This window comes from Corvus hawaiiensis, chromosome 2 (assembly GCF_020740725.1).
Source record: "Corvus hawaiiensis isolate bCorHaw1 chromosome 2, bCorHaw1.pri.cur, whole genome shotgun sequence".
Classification (NCBI taxonomy): domain Eukaryota; kingdom Metazoa; phylum Chordata; class Aves; order Passeriformes; family Corvidae; genus Corvus; species Corvus hawaiiensis.
Window position 1 is genome coordinate 20,052,039 of NC_063214.1, and position 6,697 is coordinate 20,058,735.

Sequence of the window (6,697 nt, forward strand, 5' to 3'; positions counted from 1 at the left end):
TGGATGTATTCCTGTATGTGCTCCTCAGGGTGACCTTTTACAGAGCAGGGACAGGGATCGGCATTGCTCTGTTGCTGTACTGTGGATATGAGTTTATGACATGATAACATCAAGGGCAATGAGGGTACTTTGGGATGTGTATTCTGTGCTGCTCTCCTGCTGCCCTTACTTCAGCACTACCTTTGGGAGTCCATTAATACTTGTACCCAGTCTGGGGGGGGAACGGGGGAAGGATGATTTTCCCCCTTTTTCCCCCCTTTTCCTCCTTTGGGCCTGTTGCAACAGCTTTTCAGAATTTTGAATTGCCTTTGGATGTTAAGGAAAGCACATTCTTGTTGCGATGTCTGCTATGTCTCAGTGCGCTCCACACTGTTTAGAGTCATGTTTGGAGGCAGAGCAGAGATTTCCAAGGCGGCCATTCAGAGACGTGTCGTGAGGGGGAATAGTCATGAGCGGCATGGAATGTACAAGAAAATTGGCCAATTTTTTGAGAAATTCTCTGCTCCAGTGGTTTGGGAGTTCACCCCTGAACAACTCCAGGACCCTGATAAAGTGCCAGAATATTTGCAAGGAGTATGCTATGGCAACTCCAGAGGTGAGTAGCTTACTGCAGTGTGTTGGGCCCTGGCTACTCTTTATTGGACATTGGTGGTCAGTAGAGAGCACCCTCGGGGAGGAGGAGGAAACAGAGCAACAGGCACTGTGGCCACACCACCTGCAGCTGAATCTGGTGAACAACCCACGCTGGAAGCAGTCACCCCTGTTGTCTTGGTTTGAAAGACAGGTGTCTGCCAAGGAAGACAGGAACCTCCCTTGGAATGGAAAATATGACCCCCTTCCCTCTGACTTATTATAACTTTGAAATTAAGGGGCTTTCAGGCAAAGATATGAGAAAAGCAATAACAGTTCTTTACTAGAATATATATAGGTATAAATATAACAAGGCAAACAATCAACACCAGCAGCAACAACAAACAGAACCAGGAACCCAGTGCCAGCCTCTCTCGGCTGTCGGGCCCTTTCCCCCTCGGTGCAGTTCCGCTCACAGCCGGCAGGGGGCGCTGGTGCGCTGTTTCCCCGCGCCTGCAGGGGGCGCTGTGGCGCGAGCCCAGCCGCCTCTCTCCACACGGTTAATGGCGGCAGGAGAGAGAGAGAAGGGGCTCCCTTTGCAAACTCACAGGGGGCAGCCGGTCTCAGGGCCACTCGGGAAGCGGAGTGGACTACAGTAGGAATCCTTGGAAGCAGCCAGCTGAAAACGGCAGAGGCGGGCACACCCAGAACTGGCAAGTAAAATGTAACAGCAACTCCAGGACGCTGCCTGAAGGTGCGGCGTGTCCAGATGTTGGGTTACAGTACAGCAGGAAGGCCTGAAGCAGCGGCAGAGAACAGCGGGGCTGGGGTGGGCAGTCGCTCTCCTGGGTGGCTCACCCGCGATGGCTGGTCTCAGGTTCGGGCTGCGCAGAGGGGGTGGCCCCTGGCAGGGGACACGGTCCTCCCAGGTTCCAGTGTGGCACGCACTGGCTCTGGGCTCCCGAGAAGCAGAGAAGCAAGCCAGCAAGCTCCAGTCCCAATGCCGAAGGAAAAAGAAAAAAAAACGGGCAAAAGCCACATGGCAACTGTATCTCTCCTCAGAGGGATCCCGCTGCGCAGCTGTGGAGACGAATCGCCCCACCAAAAGGAAACAACAGTCCCCCAACACCCCCGACTCTGGCAGGAAATTCCAGGCTGGCTCTCACCCATCCTGATACTCCCAGAGCTGGCAGGGGGAGCAGCGACCACCCCGGACACAAAACAAAAACAAAACCGAAAATGGGTATGGGATAAAAGAACATCAGCAAGACATCTGTACGGAAGAAGGAATCCAAGACAAGATCAGTTCAGTTAGTGAGCGATGAAAAATCAGCACCCTCAGAACAGGAGGAGGAGGCAGGGCCAGAGAAAATCACCTGATCCATGTCCCCAGGTGAGCTGTAAGATGTGTGAAAAGGTTTCAGCTGCCAGTTAGATGAGCCCCTGGTGACCTGGCTGCTCCAGTGCTGGGATATCCCAGCCCTTGATATGGAACTGGATGGTAGTGAAGCCAAGCAGCTGGGATTCCTGTGCTGGGATGTGAACATTGACAAGGGGATTGGGAAGAGGACAGAAACTCTCAGGTCAAGCACGAGGGAAAGGCATTCTCTCAAGGGTGATCGAGTAGTGCACCGAGACAAGTGGAACACCATGGAGCAAGGTACCCAGTATCTTGGAGAGAATGAGCTGTGTTGGAGATAATCTATAAGGATTTGAATGATGAGCAATTCCCTGTAAAGCCAGGTACAAACCGTGTGGCAGAAGTTCTGTTCCGGTTTGGCCAAATTTAGAAATATATCCTCTGAGGGAAGGCACAACCACCCCTCCCCCACCAGGTTCAGGGAAAAAAATAAAATTTTCCTCGAAGGAAAGTGAAGGAGATAAAAACTATTTATTTAACAAACACACGGGAAAAGTAAAATAATGCTAAATAATAAAATCTCTCGCTGTGGAGAAAAACCTGGGAAAGTGTTAGAGTCCTCCCTTTGGTATCCTTGGAGCTGGGGCTTGGCCCAGGGCCAGGCCCTCTGCGCTCGGTGGAAAGTCCTCCTGATGTGTTCTAATATTGTAGCAGTCCAGTGGAAAAGGGAGAAAATCCGAAATTCCAGGGAAGAAAAAAAAAAAAATTCAACTCTCAGTCTCTGTCCGGAGAAAAAGAAGCTGAACCACTGGCCAAAAGCTGACTGGAAAGCCGCAAGCCGGGTGCCTCCTCCCTCCCCTGCCGCAGCTGGAAAAAAAAAACTATCTCTGTGTGACCTTGAACAAGCTGCAAACTGCTTTGAAAAAGTTTTGCTCAGTTTTTTCCTTCCCCCTCTCAGGCTCAGTTTAGAGGCATAGAAAGGCACAAAAATTAATTTCTGGGCATAGGGCAGCAATATGGGATACACATCATAAAGTCACCCCAAGACAAGTTCCCACAGAACGTGCCAGTGTCATATGCCAAGTCACTGGCAGTGATGTCATGGAAAGAAGAACAACAAAGAATAGTTATCAGACTTCAGCTATATGAAGTACTTTTTCCACCCCCCTCCCCCTGGGCCTGTGTCTTGTCCATGGAAAGACTGCCCAGGGACCTGCAGCGATTTAAAGAGGACTACCAGTAATTAAAAGAAGAGGTGTCCCACACCCCACCAGTAGAGTCTCTGCTATTGGGAGCAGAGGAACCTCCTGCTTGAGAGAGAGGGTGCACACCACAAGTAACATGTCATTTTACCTGCATGACTATGGAGAGGACATGAAGAAGTGGGATGGAAAACCCACATTTGACCTGGCAGCACAGGTATATGAGCTGGTGGGAAGAACAACCACTGCAGGAAATGCCTCAAGCATAAATGCCTTTCTGGTTTCCTGTGGGCAAATCCTCAGACAGAATAGGAGGGCTGATGTTACTTCTGATCCTCTTGAAGGGACTTCCAGTTCATGTTTACAAGAAGTGAGCAGTGAGTACCATGACCAGAACTAAAGGGACCCTGTCTCCTGCCAGGTGGAGGAAAGGGACAATTGGATCAGTTGGACTGTGTGGATCTGATGGCCTGGCACAGATATAAGGCTTTAATTGACATTGGTGCACAATGTACCCTGATGTCATCAAGATATGTAGGGGCAGAATCCATCTGTATTTCTGGGGTGACAGGGGGCTCCCAAAAATGACTGTGCTGGAAGCTGAAGAGAGCCTGACTGGGAACAAATGGCAGAAAATCCCCATTGTGACTGGCCCAGAGGCCCTGGACATCCTGGGCATAGATTACCTCAGGAGAGGGTATTTGAAGGACACAAAAGGACATAATTGGGCTTTTGGGATAGCTGCTGTGGACACAGGAAATTAAACAGCTACAGCTCACACAGAATAGTGTACCAGCAAAGAAGCAATTATTGGACTGCCCCTTCTCCTCACTGCCTGTCAGTGCACCACAAACACTGGGGCTTTGCACTGTTCTTGCCAGCTGTATGCAGGGTCACATACTCCTACAGTCTGGTGAGCCCACCTGCCAATTTGAAATCTCCAAAATCCCCCAAAATAAGGCCCTAGAAAAAAAGACAGGGCTGGGCATCACCTTCCACTTGCAGCCTGTGCACACCCTGGTGCTATTCAGTTTCCTTCTCTATGTACCTTCCCATTCTCTCCCTCTTACAGAGCCAAGATCCTGACCAGTTTACTGACTGCTCCTGCACTAACAATGCAACAGCAAAAAGCTCGTGGTGTCTTTTACCTTCCCCCGTCACGGTTGCTCAGCTCCACACGATGGCGGCAGTGTAGTTGCAAAAGTGGTAACTGTGTTCTGATTCTCCGTAAGCAAACACCGTGTGCAGATCCCAAGCTGAAATTGTCAGTTGTGGCAAAAAGCAATGTGCCAGGACAGAAAAGTTTGTCTAGCTGTCAGATTCCATTTGCAACCTTTAGTTCACATCACGCTCTAGCAGCATTTACCTTCCTCTTATGGCTGGTAAACCTACTGTTGCATGGGAAGGAAAACCTGGAGATCCAGTGTTTTTAAGTGCTGATCACAGGCTGCCCACTGGAGGTGAAGGCCAGCAACAGCTTTCCAGCCTGGCACCTGTTGTGTTGGAGCAATCTTTGGACATACTCAATTTTTGAGCTTAGCCTGAAGTTTCCCAAGTGGGGTCCAGGAAGTGAGTGACAGTACCATTCCTTTGGAAATAAAGAACATACTGCCAGTGTCGCTGGTGCAGATCACAAGCTTCCAAGGGGAGGTAAAGGCCAGCAAGTGCCCTCTGTCCTAAAAGGTTTTTTGTGCAAGCAAAATTTGTATTCAAAATTGCAGGAGGTATCCTGAAAGAGAACAACAGTTCTTTTACATGGGAAGGAATGCACAGAGACCATGTGTTTCAGTAGGAGACAATAACTTAGCCAGGGGAGGTAAAGACCAGCAACACTTTTCTTGCCTTTGCAGCGTGGATCCATTTGGCAGAGCTAGTGTCCTGAATGTGAATCACATTACCTTTCCTTGGAAATATAAACAAGCTCACCCTGCAAATGGTTGTCTACCCAGTGAAGACCATTCTGTCCTGGCCCCTTTCTCTCTTAGATCAGTCCTAGGACAAATTCAATACTGGAGTCATAGGCAAATTTTGGCTGTAAGCTCCTGGAAAGAGATGACAGTGCTTTAACCCAGGAAGGAAGGCACTGTGTCCCAGTGTGGCAATTGCAGATGACAGGCTGCCTCACAGAGATAAAGCCCAGCAACTGCTTTCTGTCCTGGAACCTCTTGTGTGGGATCATTCCCTGGATGCATTTGATTGAGCAGTGGTATCCAAATTTGTAGGAGAGAGAAACAGGGTGAAACAGCCTTCCTGGGAAAGGAGAGCACCTTGCCCCACTGTTTTTTTGTTTAGATGGTAGGCTGCCCAGGCAAGGTAAGCAGCAACAAAACCTTTCTTTCCTGGGACTTTTTTGTGGCAGTAATCCTGTGCCCTATTTAGTTTTGAAGATTGAATTTAAATTTTGCATATGCCCTCCAAAAAGTGAATGGTAGTATCTTTCCTTGTGAAGGAAAGCACATAGCCCCAGTGCTGGTTGAAGTCAACAGGCTGCTCAGGAGAGCTAGAAGCCAGTAACAATTTGTTCTCATGGGGCCTCCTGTATAGCCTCAATTTTGGGACCTACTCAGATTTGAAGGTTGAAAACTCAGAACCAATAGGCTGTTCACTGAAAATCTTTCTTATTTCCTAGATCCTTACCTGAAAAAGTCCCAAATGTTGCCAGGTGGACATGAAATGTATCTTCTGATTTATTAGCAGTGGGCTGTGAAATAAAATTGCAATAGGACTTAGAATTTCTGAGTATATCTCATTACCAAATACTTTTAAACAAAATCATGCCAGTTCACCTGAAAGCTTGAGACTTATGGCCTTCAGCAAGTTAATGAAGTTGAATATATACACAGTCTGGGGTGCTATTTTGACTACTAGTGTCTTGTTTCTTCCCAAGTCTCTCCCATCCATCTCCTCCTCTTTCACAGTAAATATGAAATAGTAGATTGTAAAAGATTAGGAAACCTTGTTAAAATATCATACTGAATTCTTACTAGACTATCATATAATGTATCAAGAAAGACTTAAATGTTATTTCTCAAGTTAACAAAATATACTCAACTTACTTGTATTGCAATATTATTCTCACTCATTACTTATTTGTTAACCATTTTTAGGGTTTTTATTTTAAATTCTGACTATCTTGACTCTGCCATTTATGTGAAACAGCAGATCTTCCACATGGCAAATTTAATCTTCAGTAGGTTGAGAAGAATATTAATATATTTAAGAATATGCAATTAAAAAAGAAAATAAATAGAACAAAATACACACTACTGAGGAAATATCATGAGTAGTTTAGCAGATAACCAACTTTGGTACAATTACCTCTCTGGCTTATTAGGAGATTGCAGCTTTGTCTGAAGAATGCTAAGCTAGTGGTTGGGGCCTATTAAGCTTATAAACTATATAGAGACTACTTTGCTGCTGCTTTCAGAACTGTTTGAGCAGTACTACGTAAATGAATAATGCACCAGTAGAAGACTTACACAAAATAGAAAAGCCTTTGTAGAAAGGATAGTGGTTTTTATTGTAGTCTTAGAAAATACTGAATTATGAAAAATACAAAATCAAC